The sequence below is a fragment of the Rhinatrema bivittatum genome, chromosome 1 (assembly GCF_901001135.1).
Source record: "Rhinatrema bivittatum chromosome 1, aRhiBiv1.1, whole genome shotgun sequence".
Taxonomy (NCBI): Eukaryota; Metazoa; Chordata; class Amphibia; order Gymnophiona; family Rhinatrematidae; genus Rhinatrema; species Rhinatrema bivittatum.
Window position 1 is genome coordinate 11055891 of NC_042615.1, and position 24086 is coordinate 11079976.

The 24086-nt window shown below is 44.4% G+C and overlaps 1 long non-coding RNA gene across 1 annotated transcript in view; it reads left to right on the plus strand.

Annotated features, from left to right (window-relative positions):
• Nucleotides 1-22871, plus strand: part of LOC115083237 — a 43684-nt gene extending 20813 nt beyond the window's left edge. The window contains exons 2-3 of the long non-coding RNA XR_003854331.1: nucleotides 14798-14888; nucleotides 22752-22871. This is a non-coding gene — a long non-coding RNA (uncharacterized LOC115083237). The remainder of the gene's footprint in view (nucleotides 1-14797; nucleotides 14889-22751) is intronic.
• Nucleotides 22872-24086: the final 1215 nt, after the last annotated feature.

The window sequence follows — 24086 nt, forward strand, 5'->3', positions numbered from 1 at the left end:
TAGGGAATAGCCACTGCTATTAATTGCATCAGTAGCATGGGATCTTCTTAGTGTTTGGGTAATTGCCAGGTTCTTATGGCCTGGTTTTGGCCTCTGTTGGAAACAGGATGCTGGGCTTGATGGACCCTTGGTCTGATCCAGCATGGCAATTTCTTATGTTCTTACTCAGTCTGCCCAGCAAGCTTATGCCAATATCTGCTGCACTGTGCAGGTTACCCTCATGCGTATCAGTTTCCCAGATCATAAAAGTCAGGACCCTCAGATGCTTGCCGAATCCAATTTTCCCTAACCCCTGCCCTTGAAGCAGGGAGCAATGATGAAGCCACAACAAAAGTATCAGGCTTAATGATTAAGGGAAGTAAAACCCTCATCAGCAAGTTACCCCCCTGTTTATTTGTTCCCGAAAACCGTATAAGTTGGGGCCCTTGTTGGTTGCTGTCTGAATCCAATTCCTCTTTTCCCACTGCCGTTAAAGCAGAGAGCAATGATGAAGTTGCATTAAGCCTTGATACTGTTATCTGTTAAGAGTAGCAACTGCCACACCAGCAAGTTACCCCCAGTTACCCCCATGCACTCTTTTCTTTAATTTCATTCTCTAGCCTTTAGATATCCACAGTGTTTATCCCATGCCCCTTTGAATTCCTTCATTGTTTTAGTCTTCACCACCTCCTCCAGAAGAGCATTCCAGGCATCCACCACCTTCTCCATGAAGAAATATTTCCTGACATTGGTTCTGAGCCGTCCTCCCTGGAGTTTCATTTCATGATGTCTAGTTCTATTAATTTCTTTCCAACGGGAAAGGTTTGACAATTGCGCATCATTAAAACCTTTCTGAAAAGTCTGTATCATAGCTCCCTTGCACCTCCTCTCCTCCACGGTATACATATTCATATCCTTCAGCCTCTACTCATAAGTCTTACAATTCTGACCCACTCACCAATTTGGTCGCTTTTCTTTGGACCGCCTCTATCCTGTCTTTATTGTTTTTGAAGACAGTACTCCAGGTGAGGTCTCACCAAGGACCTGTACAAGGGCATTATCACCTCTTTTTTCTTACTGGTTATTCCTCTCTATGCAGCTCGGCATTCTTCTGGCTTTAGCTGTCGCCTTGCCACATTGCTTCGCCATCTTCTGATCATCAGACACTATCACCCCAAGGTCCCTCTCCCAGTCTGTTCTGATTAGTCTTTTACCGCCCATCACATAAAGCATTTTTGGATTACCGCACCCCAGATGCATAACTCTGTATTTCTTGGCATTGAATCCCAGCTGCCAAATCTTCGACTACTCTTCAAGCTTTCTTAAATCACTTTTCATTCTCTCTACTCCTTCAAGTGTGTCCACTCTGTTGCAGATTTTAGTATCAACTGCAAATAGACAAACTTTACCTTCTATCCCTTCTGCCAGGTTGCTCACAAAGATATTGAACAGAACCGGTCCCAAAACCAATCCCTGTGGCACTCCACTTAACACCGTTCTTTCCTCAGAGTAGGTTTCATTTACCATTACACACTGTCTCCTTTCAGTCAACCAGTTTGCTATCCAGGCCACCACCTTGGCACCTACTCCCAAGCTTCTCATTTTGTTCACGAGTCTCCTATGTGGGACTGTATCAAAAGCTTTACTAAAATCCAAGTAAATCACATCAAGTGCTTCTCCCTGATCCAATTCTCTAGTCACCTAATCAAAAAAATCAATCATATTTGTCTGACAGGACCTTCCCCTGGTGAATTCATGCTGCCTCAGGTCGAGCAACCCACCAGATTGTAGATAGTTCACTATCCTTTCCTTCAGCAGAGTCTCCATTGGCTTTCCCATCACTGAGATGAGGCTAACTGACCTGTAGTTTCCAGCCTCCTCTCTGCTCCCACTCTTGTGAAGCGGGACCACCACCGCTCTTCTTCACTCTTGGGGCACCACTCCCGTCACCAAGGATCTATTAAACAAGTCCTTTAGCGGACCTGCCAGCACATCTCTGAGCTTTCCTAGCTCTTCACATACATTCTCTTTTGTAAACTGAGTATCGCCTACTCCACCCCCATCCACAGTCTTGTCAACTAGTGACGGTCCTTCTCCAGGCTCTTCTTTAGTGAACACCGAACTGAAGTATTTGCTTAGTATTTCAGTCATTGCCTTGTCTCCCTCCACACATCTTTGTCACCTTTCAGTTTCACTATATCCCTTTGGACCTTTTTCCTTTCTCTGATGTATCTGAAAAATGTTTTGTCACCTCGCTTTACCTCTTTGGCAATCCTTTCTTCCACCTGACTTTTTGCTTTCTTGATTTCTTTCTTCGTCTCCCTCAGTTTCATCAGATATTCTTCTTTTTGGGATCCTTTATATTTCTTGAACATGGCTTTTTTTGCCTTTATTTTAGCAGCCACATCCTTTAAGAACCAGATTGGTTTCTTATTTCTTTTACTTTTGTTTACTCTTCTAACATATAGATTTGTTGCCTTTGTAATTGCTCCTTTTATTTTGGCCCATTGTTGTTCCACCTCTCTCATATTCTCCTACTCGTCTAGTTCTTCCTCCAGGTACGTCCTTATGAAAATTGCAGGTGTTTACATAGCTAGGTTATCTGCAGCTATGCAGGGAACTCAGGAGGCTGGATCAGTCAATGGCCTCACTGATATTCATAGTTATTTATATTCTCACAGATTCTTTGTGGCTAGACAAGGGAGGAGAGGGATGCTGGATGTGAACTAAGTGTTGGATCTTGTATGATCATCTACCCAAGATGGAATACAAATGGGGAAGATTGTTGCGATCCTGCCCGCGAGGAGTGCGGGGCAGGCTCTTACCCCACGCGGCCAGTCAGGCCGCTGACGCTGTTTTCTTCGCGGCAGACCTGCCGCCGCCGCCGGGTCCCTTCCTGGCTGCCTCCAGCCCTGCGCGGCAGGGTCGGGCCACCGGGAGCTCCTTCGGGCGGCTGGACCAGCTGCCACCGCTCCGGTGTTCCCCGACACGCTGCAGGCTTCCCGGGGTCCTCAGCCGGCAGGGAGGGCATCCCTGCCGGTGCCTGCCTCAGCCCGGGTCCTTGGCAGGGAGGCCGTCCCTGCCGGTGCCTGCAGTCTCTTCAGCTCCCTGCAGCCAGCTTACCTTTCTGCCTTCCTGCTTCAGTCTTCGCGGCTGGGAGCCGCTAGCAGCCTGCCACCTTTCCACCTTCAGAGCAGCCCTGCTCCGCGGCCTGCCTGACTCCCTTGGATTCTCCACGTGGTCGGGAGGACGCCGTCAGCTTCCAGCTTGTCTCTTCAGCTTCTTAGGGCATGGGCGCGCGCCCCTCTACTCCTCTTCAAGGGCTCAGCTTCCAGTCTAACGTCGCCTTCGCAAGGAGTTGGTCACTCCTGAGATCCTCATTCCAGGAGCTGCCTTGTGTTCCAGCCTTCTGCAAGGTCCAGTGTTACTTGTTTTCTGTCGGAGCTCCTCGTCCTGTCTGATGTTTACCTGCTGTTCCAGTCCTGATGTCTGCTTGATGTTCCAGCCCGGATGTTTGCCTGTCCATGTTCCTGCCCTTGGCCTGTCTTCCAATCCGATCCCATGTTCCAGTCCAGTTGATGCCTTGCCTTGCTTCAGGCTGCCGGTGTGCAGCAATCCCTGCTTCAGGCTGCCGGTGTGCAGCAATCCCTGCTTCAGGCTGCCGGTGTGCAGCAAACCCTGCTTCAGGCTGCCGGTGTGCAGCAACCTGCTTCTACCCTGTTCCTGAATTTCCTGAAAGCTAGCACCTCGTTCCTGTTCTTCAAGATGTCCTGGTGTCTCGCGGCAAGCCATGTCGTGGTCCGTGACCAGCCCCATGGGTGGGCTGAGTAGGGCGCTTCGTGATGCAAGCCATGCACCTCGTTCCTGACTCACTGAGAAAGCCTTACCTTGTTCCTGAACTCTCTGAAAGCCTGGTATCCTGCGGCAACCCCTATCATGGTCCGTGACCAGCCCCACGAGTGGGCTGTGTAGGGCGCTCTATGTTGCCAGTCTCGTACCTCGCCCTTGAGTCTCCTGTATGCATCATACCTCGTTCCTGACTCCACGTCTCTTCGTCCAGTACCTTGTCTCTGAGTCCACATCTGCACTTCCAGTACCTTGCTTCTGAGTCTACGTCAGCACGTCCAGTACCTTGTCTCTGAGTCTCGTCTGCTTCCATGTTCCAGTCCTCGCTGCCCTGGCCTCCATCCGGCCTGCCGCTTCATGCCGTACCCTGCGGCAGGTCCGAAAGGGCTGGGAACGGTCGGAGGACTGTTCACAAGACCAACATAGCGTTGTTGGGTCTTCCGAAGCATGCAGGCCCGGAGGAGGGCCTGTCTTCCAGTCTTCACTCCAGCTTGCTTCCATCCAGCCCATGCTCGGGCATGTCACGCCTCCCGCGGCACCTCTTCAGACCTCTCTGGCGTCGAGCCGTGGCCCAAGGGCACACACCTCTCCCAGGAGTGGGATCGCTCTCCGAGCGCTCCGCAACAAAGATGACAAAAGCTCTCTTAGGTAAGGCGAGATCTTACAGTGGCCATATTTTATGTTAGCAGCTGAGATACAACCTTGCATTGTGAACAGGAATAACTGGATAAACAGGAACTTATCCAAACCTTTTTTTTTTTTTAATTTTTTATTTATGCCTTTCAAAAATACAATAAGATAAGTTTAAGGAATACAGATATGTTTGTACTCAAAAGAAAAAACCGTTATAATATCAAATGGAAATCATGTTTCAAATCTTTATATTAAGAGGTAATCCCCAGAAAGAAAAAATGCATTAATAAGCAGTTAAAGGTAAACTAGGGAAAAATCCCCTTAAGCAATTGAAAAAAAGAGATAGACGTGGTATATATTTACTTTGCCTCAGATCCTATAGCTAAAGTCTCTCAGGTATGAGAGTCGAGAGAGGATTGTAATTGTGATATTTCATAAAATATATATTTCTGATTTTGATATGGTATTTCGTACCTTACCCCCCTTACATTCCACCTCTTGTTTTACTGCGAGAAATTTCCTCCTCCTCACTTGCGTAAATCTGGAAAAGTCGGGGTAAATCCAAATTTTTCCCCCATGGAAAAGTTCCGCTCTATTTCGCATGTAAAGGTGAAACACTGCATCTATTTCAGAAGCGAAAACGAAAGAGGCATGCAAGGTAGATCTAGAAGTAATAGTTGTTTCTACAGTAGCTTCAATAACAGCTGTTACATTTAATGAAATTTCTCCTGGTTTGCTGTCTGATAGTATAGAGCCTTTAGCTGCAGTATAGTAAATCTTAGAGATAGCTGGCATGGCTTGCTGTGGCATTTTTAGGATTTGACTTAGATATTCCTTGAACATATCTTGAGGTGTTATTAAGGTATGTCTAGGAAAGTTCAATACTCTAAGGTTTAAATATTTCAATGAATTTTCGATTGCTTCAACCTCTTATCGTATAATATCTCAGATTTTGTAAGTCTTTGGCAGCTTTCCAAGTTAATCATTCTCGTTTCCATCTGCTCTCTTTCTTTGTCAGACTTTAAGATAGAGGTTTCAATATCAGTGAAATGCTGATTTGAATCCGTTGTTATCTTTGTTAGATTAACATCGCAGTCTCTAAAGATTTAACAGCAGACCAGAGGGATTCTAGCGTAATCTGTGTCAATTTTTCCAATAACGAGGAATTTAATGTGGACAAAGTGCAAGGAATTTAATGTGGACAAGTGCAAGGTGTTGCATATAGGGAAAAATAACCCTTGCTGTAGTTACACGATGTTAGGTTCCATATTAGGAGCTACCACCCAAGAAAGAGATCTAGGCGCCATAGTAGATAACACATTGAAATCGTCGGCTCAGTGTGCTGCGGCAGTCAAAAAAGCAAACAGTATATTAGGAATTATTAGGAAGGGAATGGTGAATAAAACGGAAAATGTCATAATGCCTCTATATTGCTCCATGGTGAGACCGCACCTTGATACTGTGTACAATTCTGGTCGCCGCATCTCAAAAAAGATATAATTGCGATGGAGAAGATACAGAGAAGGGCAACCAAAATGATAAAGGGGATGGAACAGCTCCCCTATGAGGAAAGACTAAAGAGGTTAGGGCTGTTCAGCTTGGAGAAGAGACGACTGAGGGGGGATAAGATAGAGGTGTTTAAGATCATGAGAGGTCTAGAACAGGTAAATGTGAATTGGTTATTTACTCTTTCGAATAATAGAAGGACTAGGGGGCATTCCATGAAGTTAGCATGTAGCACATTTAAGACTAATCGGAGAAAATTCTTTTTCACTCAGCGCACAATAAAGCTCTGGAATTTGTTGCCAGAGGATGTGGTTAGTGCAGTTAGTGTAACTGGGTTTAAAAAAGGATTGGATAAGTTCTTGGAGGAGAAGTCCATTACCTGCTATTAATCAAGTTTACATAGAAACATAGAAATGACGGCAGAAGAAGACCAAACGGCCCATCCAGTCTGCCCAGCAAGCTTCACACACTTTTTTCTCTCATACTTATCTGTTTCTCTTAGCTCTTGGTTCTATTTCCCTTCCACCCCCACCATTAATGTAGAAAGCAGTGATGGAGCTGCATCCAAGTGAAATATCTAGCTTGATTAGTTAGGGGTAGTAGGGGTAGTAACCCCTGCAATAAGCAAGCTACACCCATGCTTGTTTTACTCAGACTATGTTATACAGCCCTTATTGGTTGTATTTCTTCTCCCCTGCCATTGAAGCAGGGAGCTATGCTGGATATGCTTGAAGTATCAGTTTATTCTTCTCCCATGCTGTTGAAGCAGAGAGCCATGCTGGATATGCATCGAAAGTGAAGTATCAGGCACATTTGGTTTGGGGTAGTAACCGCCGTAACAAGCCAGCTACTCCCCCCTTTGTGAGTGCAGATCCTTTATTCCACATTTCCTCTTGCTGTTGAAGCTAGAACGATGTTGGAGTCACAGTAAGCATGTGTACATTTATTGAATAAGGGTATTGTCTCCAGGCAGTAGCCATCATTCTGGTGAGTCACCCACTCTTCATTGGCGGCCTCTTGACTTTATGGATCCACAGTGTTTATCCCACGCCCCTTTGAAGTCCTTCACAGTTCTGGTCTTCACCACATCCTCCGGAAGGGCATTCCAGGCATCCACCACCCTCTCCGTGAAGAAATACTTCCTAACATTGGTTCTGAATCTTCCTCCCTGGAGCTTCAAATCGTGACCCCTGGTTCTGCTGATTTTTTTCCTATGGAAAAGGTTTGTCGTTGTCTTTGGATCATTAAAACCTTTCAAATATCTGAAAGTCTGTATCATATCGCCTCTGCTCCTCCTTTCCTCCAGGGTGTACATATTTAGATTCTTCAATCTCTCCTCGTACGTCATCCGATGAAGATCCTCCACCTTCCTGGTCGCCCTTCTCTGTACCGCTTCCATCTTGTCTTTGTCTTTTTGTAGATACGGTCTCCAGAACTGAACACAGTACTCCAGGTGAGGCCTCACCAAGGACCTGTACAAGGGAATACTTAGGGAATAGCCACTGCTATTAATTGCATCAGTAGCATGGGATCTTCTTAGTGTTTGGGTAATTGCCAGGTTCTTATGGCCTGGATTGGCCACTGTTGGAAACAGGATGCTGGGCTTGATGGACCCTTGGTCTGACCCAGCATGGCAATTTCTTATGTCCTTATTACTTTCCACTCTCGGTTCCCAAATCCCCTCTTTAGCCAGGTCTCCTCCTCTCTTTCCCTCTTGAACCACTGGTAATTTTGGAAAATCTAGAGGCATTAACTGGGGTGGGGGAGGAGTACTCGGGGCACTGGGGCTTAAAGATGTTTCGGCCGGGAGAGCAGGCATCCGCTCTATGCCTAATTCTTCAATGGCCCTTTCCTCCGGTTTGTTACCATGTGTGGGTGTAAAGGCGGCAGAAATCTGCAACTGGGAAGGCTCTGTTAAGGGAGATGATGTAATCACCTCCCTGATTTTGGCCTTCCTTTTGGTATGAGGCATCGTTATCTATTAAGAAAAAAAAAACCCCTCAGATTCAAGACTTTCTCTTCACAACAATCTCTTAATACACTCTACTTCCTTCCTGGGTGGAGGTTTGGAAGGAGGGGGCTAAGAAATAAAGTAAGCCGGTATGATTTGCATTTTAATGTAAGAATGTCGGTATATAAAAATTATAAATAAATAAATAAATAAATTGATTACTCACAGCTTTTAAAGAACTAGCCAGTCGCCCCTTGATGACATCAGTGTTAGGAAAACTGATCGCTGTAGGTCCATTGGGGGCCGGGAGAGCCCTCCTCACCCCTTTCTCCCCAACAGCAAGAAATGGCAGTCCAATGTCAGGCGCTTCCTTGCTCCTCCACCTCCCCAAACCTTTTATTAACCCACAGAGTTTTTTTTAAGCAGCTCTTTCCTGAGGGGGCAGTGTGAGTTGTTTTGAAGTAAGAGGAGGTGTTTGGAGGAGTTATGCCTGAGTTGGATTTTTGGGCCTGCTCTGTAGGACGCCAGCAAACTCTGCTGGGCATCTGTAAGTTAGGTCAGGGATCTGCCCTGCTTATCCATTCCCTGGTGAGTAGGGTATGTAAGCTGGGTTCATTTTGGGCTTAAAGAGACTTTGATTTGTAGGAAGCCTGGCGAAACTCTGTGCACCACCTAGACTTAGGGAATGGGAAACCCTGTTTCCGGGGCTGCTCAGGTCAGGGAAGACCTGCTCCTTTACATCCTCAGTGAGTACGGAGGAAGGTGGTTACCCGATGCTAGGAGCTTCCAGTGTTTATCTCATTTTTGGGAAGAAGATTTTTGTAAAAATAACTGGAGGAAGTGTTTAGCTGCTCCTCTTCCTTCCCTTGGAAGAAACATCTGAAGCTGTTTGTTCCTGTTTGGATCACACCTATCTGAGATTTGTGTAAGAGAGAAAAGAGATTAAAGGAAGATCTACTAACTGTGAGTAAGAAACTATTAAGATCATTGAGGACACCCTCTGGAGTCTTCACCCTGGGAAGAGAGAGGTTTGGATTCTCTGTGCTGAGGCTGTGACTTTCTTTTTACAAATTTGGGGAAAGGGGTGGTCCTGCCCATCCAAAGGACTATCTGCCCACTTGGAAACTCTACTTTTTTTTCCAAGCCCTGGAGGGTAGACGTTTCTCCTGCCCTGATGTAATAGATTCCTGCCCAGATAGAGGAAACAAGAGAATGTAAAACTGAGAAATTCTGTGATGTTGAGGACTAAGTTTAATTGTGCTGTTCTCATTTGACTTTTGCAACAGTAAAGACTATTAATTTTGGACACTAACCCAGTAACTCCATTGTGGTTATTGGCAGATATAGCACATACAGAAAAGAGAATGCACCCCGCTTCCAGGCGAAAAAGATTTAGAAGTAAAGCCACACACTCCGGGTCCTGAAAGAGAAAACTCCCCCCCCATCCAACCAAGAATCCATGCCCTGGAAAGAAGAGACAGTGTTCAAGCTGGCCTGGTGAGATTCCAGCCCTGACGAGAGAGAAATCTTTTATGGCCCCAGAGGGTTGCAGTCTGCACCTGGGGATGGGGTTACATATGTTTTGCAATTTATATTCTGCTAATCCAGGAAGCCTAGGCCTCAACAGATAATATTTTAAAAAATAAATAAATAAACAAGGCAGGTTGTATGAATTTGTATACTTTCTTGAAATGTCATCAAGCCAATGCCACATTATTGCATTGTTTGTGGGAATGTCCTCACATTGAACAGTGCTGGCATGACTGGAGTTTTTTTTATACTGGGTCATTTATCAGCTAATGTTCTTAGGAGTAAGTATCTAAGAGATGCATTCTGGTTAAATGATTTGATACTCTTCCTCCTGATTTATCTTTCTGGAGGACCAAATTGTGGATCCAGGCTGCTAGTACTAACTTGTAAAAAGGAGATTAAGCAACTTTTAAACTAGAACAAGGAGGAAAACCGACAGTCACTCAGCAGTGCATGGTTCAGAGGAATGTATCCTTGAAGGATACTAATAAAACAGGAGAGTTAGTGTTACGCGCCCCGTCCATGGCCGTCCCACGCACAGGCCTGCTCACCTTCACGGTCCCATGGCAGGTCCCGGGTCGGCCTCCCTAGCGGTAGTTGTCAGCTCCTCTAGGCCCCGGCTTCCCGCAGCGGCGATCGCCAGGCCTTCCACTGTGCGCCAGGCCTCACGCCGAGGCTTGGCGTCCTCAGCGATGTCGGCCATGCCCCTATACTTGCGTGCGCGCGGTCCGCCCGGCCTCTTGTAGGGCCAAGGGCGGACCTTAGCTCCGCGGTGCGCCCTGATTGATCCCCCAATATAAGGAAGTTCCTGTCTGTGCTTTCTTGCCTTGGCAATTGGGTCGGCTTGTATGCTAGATTGCCTCTGCGTTTGTTCCTGCTCTTGTCTTGTTCCAAGTTTCGTTCCAGGATCCTTCTGTTCCATTCCTGTTCCTGCCTTGTTCCTGCATCCTAGTTCCTGCTCGTCTTGTTCCTGTGTTCGTCTGTACATTTCCCCAGGCCCACCTAACTCCAAGCGGCCAGGGTCCCTACGGGCTCTTCTTGGGGGGACCTCGGGCTTCCAGTGGTGAAGCTCATCCGAGCCTCTGTCTCCTCCAGTGCTCCACCCCCTGGGGGCAGTTGCCTTCTGTTCCCTATCAGGAGGTGTGTCTCCACTGCCCCAGGACAAGGGTCCACTTCTGAATGCAACAGTTAGGGCATCTCAACAGAGAGGTTCCAATAAAAACAAATGTAGTCCATGTGCCTATATGTGTAAAACCACCTGAGCTACAGATTTCCAAATTATCTCTATCAACTGAAAAGCAGGTTAATACAAACAAAAAACACACTTTGAAATGTCTGTATGCCAGTACCAGAAGTCTAAGAAGTAAGATTGGGAGAGTTAGTGTATAGCAGTGAATGATGACATAATTGGTATCTCAGAGACCTGGTGGAAGGAGGATAACTAATAGGACAGTGCTATATCAGGGTACAAATTATATCGCTATGATAGGGAGGATCAACTTGGTGGGTGTGTGGCACTTTATGTCCGGGAGGGTATAGAGTACAACAGGATAAAGATCATACAAGAGAGTAAATGCTCAGTAGAATCTATATGGGTAGAAATCCCATGTGTGTTGGGTAAGAGTATAGTGATAGGAGTATACTACCATCCACCTGGACAAAATGGTCAGACAGATGATGAAATGCTAAGAGAAATCAATTTAGCAGTGCAGTAATAATGGGAGATTTCAATTACTCCAATATTGCCTGGATAAATATAATATCAGGACTTGCTGTAAGCAGGTTTAGGGGTGCAGGGATCTGTTTGCTATAGGACACTGCCAGCTGCCCTCCCACCTTACTTGCAATCCTAAGTCAGGGAAAAGACAATGTGTATTGTCCTTAGAAATAGACTTTTATTTATCAGATTAGGCAGGACATAGTATTTAGAAAATATCAATTCCTATCTCTAATATCCTGGCTACTAAGCACCAGTTTTTCCTAAAGAAAGTTCTGTATCATGGGTGGTAACAAAACATGCTATAAACCTTAGCCTGCTTACTCATCCTGGGTCCCGACTTCAAGCGATATCGCTGTTCACCTCTGAAGCAGGCTCCGCCTTGAGCTGGAGAATGTGGGCAGGGGAGAGGCTTGGTACTGGCAGAGCAGGCAGGCTGTCCAGGAGGGAGACTAGCTTCTGGCTCTGGTGCTTGCCAGGTATCTGGCCTTGTTCTTACCCTTCACCTTCTATGAATCTGTCACTCTCCACACCTGAGCCGGGGTTTCCTTTCTCTGATCACTTGGCCACACCTAGTCTTCTCCCTTCTCGATAGCAGGGAGGGCTGCTCTGCTTCTGGCCCCCCTTTCACTTTCAGGGACGCTTCGGCACAGGTTTCAAGGTCACTGTCAGGGTTTTCTCCCGAGCTTTGCAGTCAGGGTTTGTGCTTTCCTTTTCTCTTTCTTTCCCCCCGTCTTATACTTTCCAGCTGATAAATATGCATATGCTCATGCATAGCCACATGGTGTGTAGAGGGACTTTTGCCGCTTTGCAGGTCTTTTCCCACCTCCCATTCCTTCGGGGGGCGGGGGGGGAGGACTGCCACGTCTGTATGCCAATGTGTGTGTCAGAGTATTTTTCTCCATCTCAGGCTGCCCCCCCCTCTTCTTTCCAAGGGTGGGGGACTTTATGACCTCTGCACTCTGCTTTGGCTGAACCATGACTCCTGCTTATGCTTTAGTCTTATTATCCTTCTGTCTGGTTTCTTTATTTAAACAGGCCCCTAAAAACAGGCATATCTGACAAGGTATCCTTCAGTGTATCAGGACAAGACCTCTTCATTTTCCACAGAGACCAGGTTTTAAAGTTCACATGGGCAAAGTTACTTCTTCTTTCTTGCTGTGACAGTGCCTTTTGGGGCCTGTCAGAATGTGGCCTGTACATGGCTATTATAATTCATAATTGGTGAATCAGTGGTAAAACATGAGATATCTCCCTACAATGTTAGAGACATAAAGTTCCTGGATGAAATAAATGACTGCTTCATGGAGCAGTTTGGTCCTAGAACCAATGAGAGAGGGGAACTATATTAGATCTAATTCTTGGTGGAACACAGGATTTGATATGAGAGGTAACGGTGGTGGGGCCACTTGGCAATAATGATCATAACATAATCAAATTTGTATTAATGACTGGAAGGGGGGACACTAAATTTTCAAAAGGGAAACTTTGATAAAATAAGGAAAATAACTAGAAAAAAAGTAAAAGGTGCAACTGCAAAGGTTAAAACTGTACAACAGATGTGGATATTTGGCAAGGAAGTCGGTTGGACAGTTGGATGATCAAGGGGTTAAAGGGGCACTTAAAGAAGATAAGGCCATCGTGAAAAGATTAAATGATTTCTTTACTTTGGTGTTTACTGAAGAGGATGTTGGAGAGATACCTGTTTCAGAGAAGGTTTTCAAAGGTGATGATTCAGATCAACTTAACCAAATCACGGTAAACCTGGAAGATGTGGTAGGCCTGATTGACAAATTGATGAGTAGTAAATTACCTGGACCAGATGGTATACACCCCAGGGTTCTGAGAGAACTAAAATATGAAATTTCAGACCTATTTCAATTAATTTGTAACCTATCATTAAAATCTTCCGATGTACCTGAAGATTGGAAGATGGCCAATATAACCCCTATATTTAAAAAGGAATCCAGGGGAAACTATAGACCGGTGAGCCTGACTTCAGTGCCAGGAAAAATCATGGAAACTGTTATAAAGAATAAAATCAGAAAACATTTAGATAGACATGATTTAATGGGACACAGTCAACATGGAGTTACCCAAGGGAAGTCTTGCCTCACAAATCTCCTACATTTTTTTGAAGAGGTAAATAAACATGTGGACAAAGGTGAACCAGTAGATGTGGTGTTTTGGATTTTCAGAAGGGGTTTGACAAAGTCTGGCAGGAGAGGCTTCTGAGAGAACTAAAAAGTCATGGGATAGGAGGTGATTGCCTTTTGTGGATTGCAAGCTGGTTCAAAGACAGGAAACAGAGAGTAGGGTTAAATGGTCAATTTTCTCAGTGGAAAAGGGTTAACAGTGGAGTGCCTTAGGGATCTGTAATTGGACCGATGCTTTTCAATATATTTATAAATGATCTGGAAAGGGATATGATGAGTGAGGTGATCAAATTTGCAGATAACACAAAATTATTCAGTGTAGTTAAATCACATGTGGATTATGATAAATTGCAAGAGTCTCTTGTGAGACTGGAAGACTGGGCATCCAAATGGCAGATTAAATTTAATGAGGATAAGTGCAAATTGATGCTGTAGTTACACAATGTTAGGGTCCATATTAGACACTACTACCCAGGAAAAAGATCTAGGTGTCATAGTGGATAATACATTGAAATCGAATGCTCAGTATGCTGCGGCAATCTAAAAAGCAAACAGAATGTTAGGAATTATTAGGAAGGAAATGGTGAATAAAACAAAAACTGTCATAATGCCTCTGTATCGCTCTATGGTGAGACTACACCTTGCGTACTGTGTGCATTTGTAGTTGCTGTATCTCAAAAAAGATATATTTGCACTGGAGAAGGTACAGAGAAGGGTAACCAAAATGATAAAGGGGATGGAACCCTTATGAGGAAAGGTTGAAGAGGTTAGGGCTGTTCAGCTTGGAGAATAGATGGCTGAGGGGGGATATGATAGAGGTCTTTAAGATCATGAGAGGTCTAGAACAGGTAAATGTGAATTGGTTATTTACTCCTTCTGATAATGAAGGACTAGGGGGCATTCCATGAAGTTAGCAAATAGCACATTCAAAACTAATCAGAGAAAATTATTTGTCACTTCATGCTCAATTAAGCAGTGGAATTTGTTGCCAGAGGATGTGGTTAGTGCAGTTAGCACTGGGTTCAAAAAAGGTTTGGATACGTTTCTGGAGGAAAAGGCCATTACCTGCTATTAATCAAGTTGACTTAGGGAATAGTCACTGCTATTAATTGCATCAGTAGCATGGGATCTTCTTAGTGTTTGGGTACTTGCCAGGTACTTGTAACCTGGATTCGCCACGGTTGGAAACGTGAAGCTGGGCTTGATGGACCCTCAGTCTGATCCAGTATGGCAACTTCTTATATTCTAATGTTCTTATGAAATGCTAGGCATGGAATTTCTCATTGCTATCATTACTTCCTCTAAACAAAAACAGTCCTTTCATGGTGTCTGGGTGCCCTTTCTCCAAACTTTACCAGTAGTAGACTGACAAAGGATGAGTTCAATTTGGGGTGTGCCCTATTTCTGTTTGTTTGGTGATGGAGTGCTATGCTTGATAATATTGCAGGGTTTTTTTAGATCTTTCTCTTTATATTTAAGAACATAACAAGGGCTCTCCCTCATCAACAACCACAACATCAAGTGGTATTGACAACGAATCTGGAGGGAGTACTGAGAGCCACCTATGCTGGTGAGTACAGGTTCTGTGAGTATTGCTTTGCTGAGTAATTGTGGGTTAAAGCTTGGGAGAGAAGAGATTTTTGGGGATAAATTGGTAATTCCTGTGTCATCTTACCTTTAGAAATTAAAAGTAGGTAGCTTTTTGTTTTTGTCCTTAGGCTTCCATGTGTAATGGGGAAGAATATAGTGGTGGAGGCTTCCTGTGTTTTTATTTATTTATTTCGAGGTGTATATTTCACGAATTCATAGCCCTAGATGGTTTACATCATTCACATATGCAAGATTAAAACCATAAAACTTGAACAAAATAAAACAGAAATATTCATATCTGCCTGACAAAATTAATGTTTCTTCAACAACTTTGTAAAAGATTGTGTACCTTCAATCATCTGCAAAGGCAAAGGTAGTGAAGCATATAATATGGGACTGGCGAAAAAAAATTGTTTCTCTTAATTCTTCTAGTCGGATCTGCCAGATAGAAAGTACATTCAAGAGGCCTCTTTATGCTGATCGTAGGACACTAGTAGGATTGGAAATGTGTAATTGTTGATTTAGCTAGGGCAGAGAGTCAATTTTCAACATTTTGTGGATGAGCAATACAATTTTAAATTGAATCCGCTCTGAAACTGGTAGACAGTGCAAGTCTTGTAAGACTGGAAAAATCTTGCAGCTGAGTTCTGGAGAATTTGTAGGACACATAGGAGTAGATTTTCTAAATTTGCGCGATCGCGTACTTTTGTTCGCGCAGCAGGCGCAAAGAAATGTACGCTGGATTTTATAAGATCCGCGCGTATCTTATAAAATCCGGGGTCGGCGCGTGCAAGGGGGTGCACATTTGTGCAACCTGCGCGCGCCGAGCCCAGCACGCACTGCCTGTTCCCTCCGAGGCCGCTCCGATTTCGGAGCGGCCTCGGAGGGAACTTTCCTTCGCCCTCCCCCCACCTTCCCCTCCCTTCCCCTACCTAACCCACCCTCCCCTTACCTTTGTTCCCCAATTTACGCCTGCTAAAAGCAGACGTAAATCTACCCGACCCGGGGACTGGTCCGGAGGCCTCGACCACGCCCCGCCCCCGCAATGCCGCGTCATGCCCCCGAAACACCGCGTCATTTTAGACGCGCCCCCGACATGCCCCTTTTAGAAAGCCTCGGGACTTATGCGCGACCTGGGGCTCTGTGCGTGCCGGCGGCCTATGCAAAATAGGCCGCCGGCGCACAGGGCATTTAAAATCCGACCGATAAAGTGTATTTAGGAAAACCTATGATCAGATTGTTACAATAGTCCAAGAAGAGAATGCAATGGTTTTAACAGTCACACTTTATAATAACCTGATTTAACAATATTTCTAATTTGAGTTAGCATGTTCAAATTAGTCTAGCATGACCCCTAAACTCCATATTGTTAACAATCAGAATAATTTGATCTTGAAATGAAAAAGAGCATGGAACAGTTAACTTATCAGATCTTTGTAAAACCATCACCTCAGCTTTCTTCAAAGTAAATGCTAGCATGTTAAATGTCAAAAGTACTTCACCACAGATAAGCAAATAGATATCATTTCGAAAATTTCAGACCAAGTTACGGAAACAGGGATGAAAAATTGAATATCATCTGCGAAGGTAATGATATCCCACACAGAACCCGGCAAGAAGCCTGCACAAGTGGGCCAGATACAGTATTTATTAAACAGAGTGGCAGATAATGCAGATCCCTGAGGGACACCAGACTTCAGCATTTGCCAAGAAGAGTGCTCAGATATTAAACAGACTGAGTCTTGTCTATTAAATAGGAAGAAAACCAGTCAAGGACCACGCTATTAATACCATAGTACTTTAACTGATCTAACTAGATGGTATGATTAACGGTGTCAGATGCTGCTGAAACATCCAAAAACACTAATACAAAGCTTTGGCCATTGTCAAAGCCATGTCAGATTACATCTATATAAGAAAGCAATAGAAAAAATAACCCTTGCTGTAGTTACACGATGTTAGGTTCCATATTAGGAGCTTCCATCCAGGAAAAAGATCTAGGCATCATAGTGGATAATACTTTTAAATCGTCAGCCCTGTGTGCTACAGCAGTCAAAAATGCAAACAGAATGTTAGGAATTATTAGGAAGGGAATGGTTAATAGAACGGAAAATGTCATAATGCCTCTGTATCGCTCCATGGTGAGACCGCACCTTGAATACTGTGTACAATTCTGGTCGCCACATCTCAAAAAAGATATAGTTGCGATGGAGAAGGTACAGAGAAGGGCAACCAAAATGATAAAGGGGATGGAACAACTCCTCTATGAGGAAAGGCTGAAGAGGTTAGGGCTGTTCAGCTTGGAGAAGAGACGGCTGAGGAGCGATATGATAGAGGTCTTTAAGATCATGAGAGGTCTTGAATGAGTAGATGTGAACCGGTTATTTACACTTTCAAATAATAGAAGGACTAGGGGCATTCCATGAAGTTAGCAAGTAACACATTTAAGACTAATCGGAGAAAATTCTTTTTCAATCAATGCACAATAAAGCTCTGGAACTTGTTGCCAGAGGATGTGGTTAGTGCAGTTAGGGGTAGATCTTAAAAAAATACGCGATTGCGTACTTTTGTTCGCGCACCAGGCGCGAACAAAAGTACGCTGGATTTTATAAGATACGTGCAATATTGTGCAACCTGCGCGCGCCGAGCCCAGCGGCGCTGATGTTCCCTCCGAGGCCGCTCCGATTTCGGAGCGGCCTCGGAGAGAACTTTCCTTCGCCCTCCCTTCCCCTACATAACCCACCCCCCCCCCCGGCCCTATCTAAACCCCCCCACACCTTTGTCGGCAAAGGACCAGCCCCGCTCCGTCCTCCGGTCCCGGGGGCTGGTCCGGAGGCCTCGACCACACCCCCAGGCCGGCACCACGCCCTCGGGCCCGCCCCTGAAACGCCATGGCACGCCCCTGAAACGCCGCGTCGTTTCAGGAATGCCCCCGGACACGCCCTCTCCCGCCCCTTTTCGAAAGCCCCAGGACTTACGCACGTCCCGGGGCTTTACGCGCGCCTGCGGCCTATGCAAAATAGGCGCGCCGGTGCACGAGGGCCCTGCGCGCATAAATCCGGAAGGATTTACGCGCGCAGGCCTTTTAAAATCCGCCCCTTAGTGTAGCTGGGTTAAAAAAAGGTTTGGATAAGTTCTTGGAGGAGAAGTCTATTAACAGCTATTAATCAAATTTACTTAGGGATCTTCTTAGTGTTTGGGTAATTGCCAGGTTCTTGTGGCCTGGTTTGGCCTCTGTTGGAAACAGGATGCTGGGCTTGATGGACTCTTGGTCTGACCCAGCATGGCAAGTTCTTATGTTCTATGTTCTTAATTTTAGTATTGAGACTTCCTAAATCTAAACTGGAATAGATCTAGTTTTTGTTTTTTTCTGAAGATATCAAGTTAATGCAGTACTGAAGATTCAATGGTTTTAGAAATGAAAGGCATTAATAAACTAGGTGTGTAGGTCATCATGTCATTTGAATCCAAATCAACTTTCTTTAGCAATGGACAAATAGAAGCACATTTCAGCTGGGATGGTAATTTTCCTTCAGATAAAGAAAGATTGACAATCTTAGTCATTGTTGATACAATTATATCTTTCAGACTCTTCAACACAGAAGGGATTAAGTGGATAAACAGCAGGGTTCATGGTACTAATAATTTGCAAATTTTCAGTAGATGCCATAGGTTGAAAATTAGTCCACTTCATCTGACCTGAGTCTGAGAATTTAACAATGGAATCAGAAAATGGTGGAAGAGTAGCACTTACATCAAAACCTTTCTTCAGAAAATGACTCATAAATGGTTTACATTGTAAAACAAAAGATCATAATTTTTGGTTGGGAAGGATCACTAAGTTCTTCATTATTTGTAATAACTCCCATGGTTTATGATTGGCTTTCTGCAGTTCCCGAGTAAGATAGATCTTTTTGAATCATCATATGCAGTGTAATATAATTCAAGATGTTCTCTATATCACTTTAAATATGTCTGACTTTGTGAATGTTGCCACTACCTTTCCAATTGATGCAAGGACAGGCATAAAAGTATCAAATCAGAACTATACCAGTTAGACCTCTTTGTCCTCTTCACTACATTCATTTTAACTGGAGATGCCTGATCAAGAACATTGATAACAACTCTATCATTTACCACTGCCTCAACTGAGCTCAGATCTAACTTGCTCCTAGATTCATCAAAATGCTATAATTTTGACATGGATGGCGCTTGCGATAACAAAAAGAGGCGTGGCAATGATGATTTTAGAATTACTGCAAGCTATCTTAGCGCTTTGTATAGGTAGTTCATTAAAGTTTTTTTTTTTTAATTTATATTTTTATTGGTATTAAACACAACAGCATAATCTAAACAACCAGTCTAACATAATACAATACCAAAAAGGTACAATTATCGTTCCAAAAAGTAACCCACCCACCCCCTCCCCGGAGTCAACCAGAAATATTTATGCAAGGAAAGAATACTGTATGATATATATCTCTCCTCTGGGATTCCACTGAGTGCATGTCTCTCCTAAAGTTCCTTTCCCTTTATTAGAATGTCCCATCGTGTGACTCTCGCCAACGTAGAAAAGCATCCCATGTGTTATGGAAAGCCTGTAGGTTTTGTCTTTTGGCCACTGTAATCTTATACGTGGTACATACAGAGTCCAACCTGTGCACCACATCCATGATTTGCGGTCTCTTAGTCGACTTCCATGCGTGAGCAATCTCTATTCTAGTAGCAATACAAGCTTGAAGACAGAAAGGGTGTGCCGATGCCCCAGTTGCTCCCTCCACGTTATGCAGTAAGGCATAGTCCATTGAAATGTCCACTTCATCATCCAGAATTCTGGAAATCAAGTTTTGTAAATCAGTCCACAACGTCATAATACAAGCCCCAGACCACCACATATGCAAAAAGGAACCCGTCACACCGCAACCTCTCCAACAGCGATCGGATTCAAGAAGTGCCATCTTATGTAACCTCTCTGGGGTATAGATGAGCCCTTTGAAAGGCTTTCAGGAGCTCTTTATCAAGGATATTATGGGAAGGTTCCCATGAATTCTCCTCGGCCCCATAACCCTCCCAGGCTAAGAGGTATTTCCATTTTCCTTGACGACTCCGAAAGTCATGGACCTCTCTTACCTGGAGGGAGGAGTCAGGTTCAGCAGATAAAACAGTGTGCGCAGACACCCCAGTTAAAATGCACCCTCAGCACAGGCTGAAATGCACATTTTAAACTTGGGAGTCTCTTAGATGTGATTTATGTGCACAAAACTGTTTTGTAAATCCTGATTACAGGTCCCGGTGTCCGAACTTCAGCTTCTGCCCATAGACTGACACAAGAGCTGGAAACTTTAGTGCACCTCTGTCCTGGAGTAACATTTCCAGTGTTAGGAAAACCTGAATTAAGCCAACGCACCCCTCTTCATTGAGGAGAAACAGCTAATGCCTTCATTTGCCTGGGATTTCCACGCGAAGGCGCTAAGCCGGGCGCGCAGCCTTACACGCACATGTTTTGTGCACAAAACTCCTTGCTGCGTCGGGAGTAACACTGGCACCCAAAAAATATGTGCACATAACTGCGGGTAGCACCGTGCACTCTATTGAGTGCCCCTTATTTCTTGGGTCTCGTAGGTACTGCACAAAGTGCAACAGCACAGAAAGATTTGGAAAGCTTAGTTTTTTGATTGAGTTTTTTTATTGCACAGAGAAAGTGTACAGATAGTCAATATTCTGTTTATCACAAAAGTTTATTAAATAACTTATTGTCATCATTATATTCCATGAGCATGGCTCTATATTTTTAGAAAAGGTTACATAATAAATATTAGTTATCACAATATTAAACTGTTTTCCTCCTCATTAGTGAAAGCTCTTCCGCCTTTAAAAAAGAGAAGGGTGGGGGAGGGGAGGAGGCCTGAGATCTGGGGAAGAAATTAAGGACACACTTTTGGTGGTGGGGTACAGTGCCCTGAGTGTTATCCAATTTTGCCTTTGCAGGATTGTTCAGAAACTGTAAAAAAAAAAAAAAAAGTAGCCATGACACACAACAGAGTAGGCCCCATAACATTTGGAACAAATTCTCACTTAAGTCCTACAGAAAATTATCCCAGAGGAACAATTCTGTAACGTGCACGCTGGGCCTTCCGCCACGTCGATTCTGACAACAGCTGCCGTCCAGAACCCGGTGCCCGTCTTCTTCCTTTATTGTAAGAGAAAATGGACCCAGAAATGAGAAGGAGTGGACTTGTAGCCCCAGGTGCCCTCAGACACGTGGACAGCCGGCTGCTCCTCCCTACTCCACAAACGCGCACACACACACAAGATGGTGTGGCTCGCCCAGCAGGGCCGCCGCCCAGAGGCATTTGCCAAACTCTGCCTATTGATAAATCCACCCCTGCACAGGTCGGCATTAACTTCAGCAGCTGTTAAACATTTCCAGCCCTCAGGGCTTATACAGATAGGATCTTTGCTTAGTGCACAAAGAGCATGGTATGATCAGTTAAAAATTGTAACAAAATTAAGCCACAAGAGCAAAAACAACCTCAAATAAATAAATATTAATATAACATTTAAATATTAATAAAATAAATAATCTCACAATTACAGCAGTAGTTATTTGATAGCGAAAGAACTATTTAAGAGGCAATGACTGACTGAAGAAGCTGAATTACTCCACTGATAAACCCTTTTGTCGTTTTTCGTGGTTGTCTTTCACATTGCCGACATTGGGCCACCTGAGAAGTGTCATTTCCCTGCAATGAAAATAGGGAACATAAGAAACATAAGAAATTGCCATACTGGGTCAGACCAAGGGACCATCAAGCCCAGCATCCTGTTTCCAACAGAGGCCAAAACCAGGCCACAAGAACCTGGCAAGTACCCAAACACTAAGAAGATCCCATGCTACTGATGCAATTAATAGCAGTGGCTATTCCCTAAGTAAACTTGATTAATAGCCATTAATGGACTTCTCCTCCAAGAACTTATCCAAACCTTTTTTAAACCCTGCTGTACTAACTTCCCTAACCACATCCTCTGGCAATGAATTCTAGAGCTCAACTGTGTGTTGAGTGAAAAAGAATTTTCTCTGATTAGTTTTAAATGTGCTACTTGCTGACTTCATGGAGAAGCAAATGAACATATATACTTTACTTGGTTTGTTGACAATTTATGTCCCCATGATTTGGAAGTGCTAGGACACACTGGAAAGGTTGTTCCTTTTCCTGTCTCACTTCCATTCGTGGCTCAGTGTGACCATGAGCAAGTCATGTTGTCGCTTTGTTTTAATTTATTCAACTAAAACTGAAGAATGATGATATTCCTACTGTCATTTAGAATTATGTCGAACAACACCGGCAGTGAAAGTGGTGGTCATACATTCCACCATGGAGGGAGCTGTACAGTAGATGACGACTGATAAAGACCAGAATGATCCATGTAGTCTGCCCAGCAAGGTGTTTAGGGTTGTAACTGCCGCTCCGTGCAAGTTACCCCCATGCCTTCTGTTGCATTAATCCCGTGTTGTTGCAATCTTTTTGGATGACGCACAGGTTTTATTATTTTTATTATGAAATCCTAGAAAACGAAGTCACGCTAACAAAATATCTGTTAATGTGAATTCAGCAGTTGGAAAGAAAACTCCATGGGTGGAGAGAAGTCTATTGACAGCTGTCCATGGCCAACTTTTACACTCGTTTTCAACTATCATTTTCTGAATAAATGTCAGGGCTCATTTTAAATGGAGGAGAAAGAAAATTAGTCACTGCTTTCCTTCAGCTACCTAGTAATAAGCATCGTCAAGCTGGAGAAAGAAAATAAAATATACTGATTTCTTCTTTTTTTTTTTTTCCAGAAGGTGAGGCCTTCATTTAGAAACAGAAAAATGTGAGGGAAAAGAGTCGAGGTGGCTGCCCTATTTTATCTTTAGACTTGGCTAGGTAAACACAAAGCTGTGGTTCAGGCTGCTTTGTCTACTCAAGAGTTCGATAAAAAATAAACTGGGCATTTGAACTTAATTGCTTCCTTTTTTTTCCTCCTCTTTGGCTGGTCTGAGAGTTCCCTAGATCTGCTGTAATAAGTCCTGCTTCATTTCCAGATTCCCAACTAAACACAGGATGTTCTCCCCTCTAGTTGGGCCCTTCTGCTACTGCTGCTCCTGGCTCTTGGGTTGTGCCTTGTGCTGCTGCAGAGAGCTCAGGTCTGGAGCACTATAAAGCAAAAGGGTTGTTTTTGCCCAGTCCAGGCCAAACACATTGAGTGAACTTTGTCAAATAGTGCAAATGGTTATACCAAAGACCAGCCCAGTGGCTCTGTGGCAGTGCTGCCATGTGGAGGAGACTAGGTTTGGGCCAGCTGGGGATGCAGCAGAGACAGCGGTCACTGCCCTCGAAGGGAGTGGAGCCTAGTGGCCAGGCTTAGAGCCCTCGATTGCAGAATCCTAGAGGGAACCCAGCTGTGTGATCTCTAGCTGAGGATCCTGGCTGCAGTGGCTGAGTTTAAGGGGAGGTGAGAAGGAGCTGTAATGTAGGAAGAACCCCCCTAGTAATATGCATGAAAGCACAGGACACTGACGCCCAACAGAGGCTGCTTCCAATTGAGCTATAAGACCAAACCAGCAGAAGGAAACTGCTGGGCCAAGAAATAATTTGGAACTGTAGCTCTTAAGTTTAATCAACATTGCTATTTTATTCAAAAAGCTGTGCCTCACTTGTAAAACACAATCTAAGCCAAGCTCAGTACTTGGTGGGCTTGTAAGTCGGGAGAGTTCTTATTTCTTCCTAGCAAGAGTTGTTGAGCGTGCCTTATCATGTAGAAATCGTGCAAGAGATAACCAGGCTCCTGTATTGTGCAACACCTGGCCCTTAAGTTATGCCTTCAAATGAATCATCTTCAGTTCAGGATCGGGGGTTAAGAATTGGTTTTTTGGGGAGTTTTTTTTACAAGTTTTTAGTGACTGAATTTTATACTGTAAGGACTGATGCAAATCAGAATATCGGGACTTCTGTTGGACATATTCTCACAGGACAAGCAGGATGGTTGTCCTCACAAATGGGTGACATCGAGGATGGAGCCCACCACGGAAAACTTCTGTCAAAGTTTAAACAGAACTTTGACTGGCCCCTACTGGGCATGCCCAGCAAGGCACTGACCCTGCAGCCAGCAGGGGTCTCCCTTCAGTCTTCTTTTT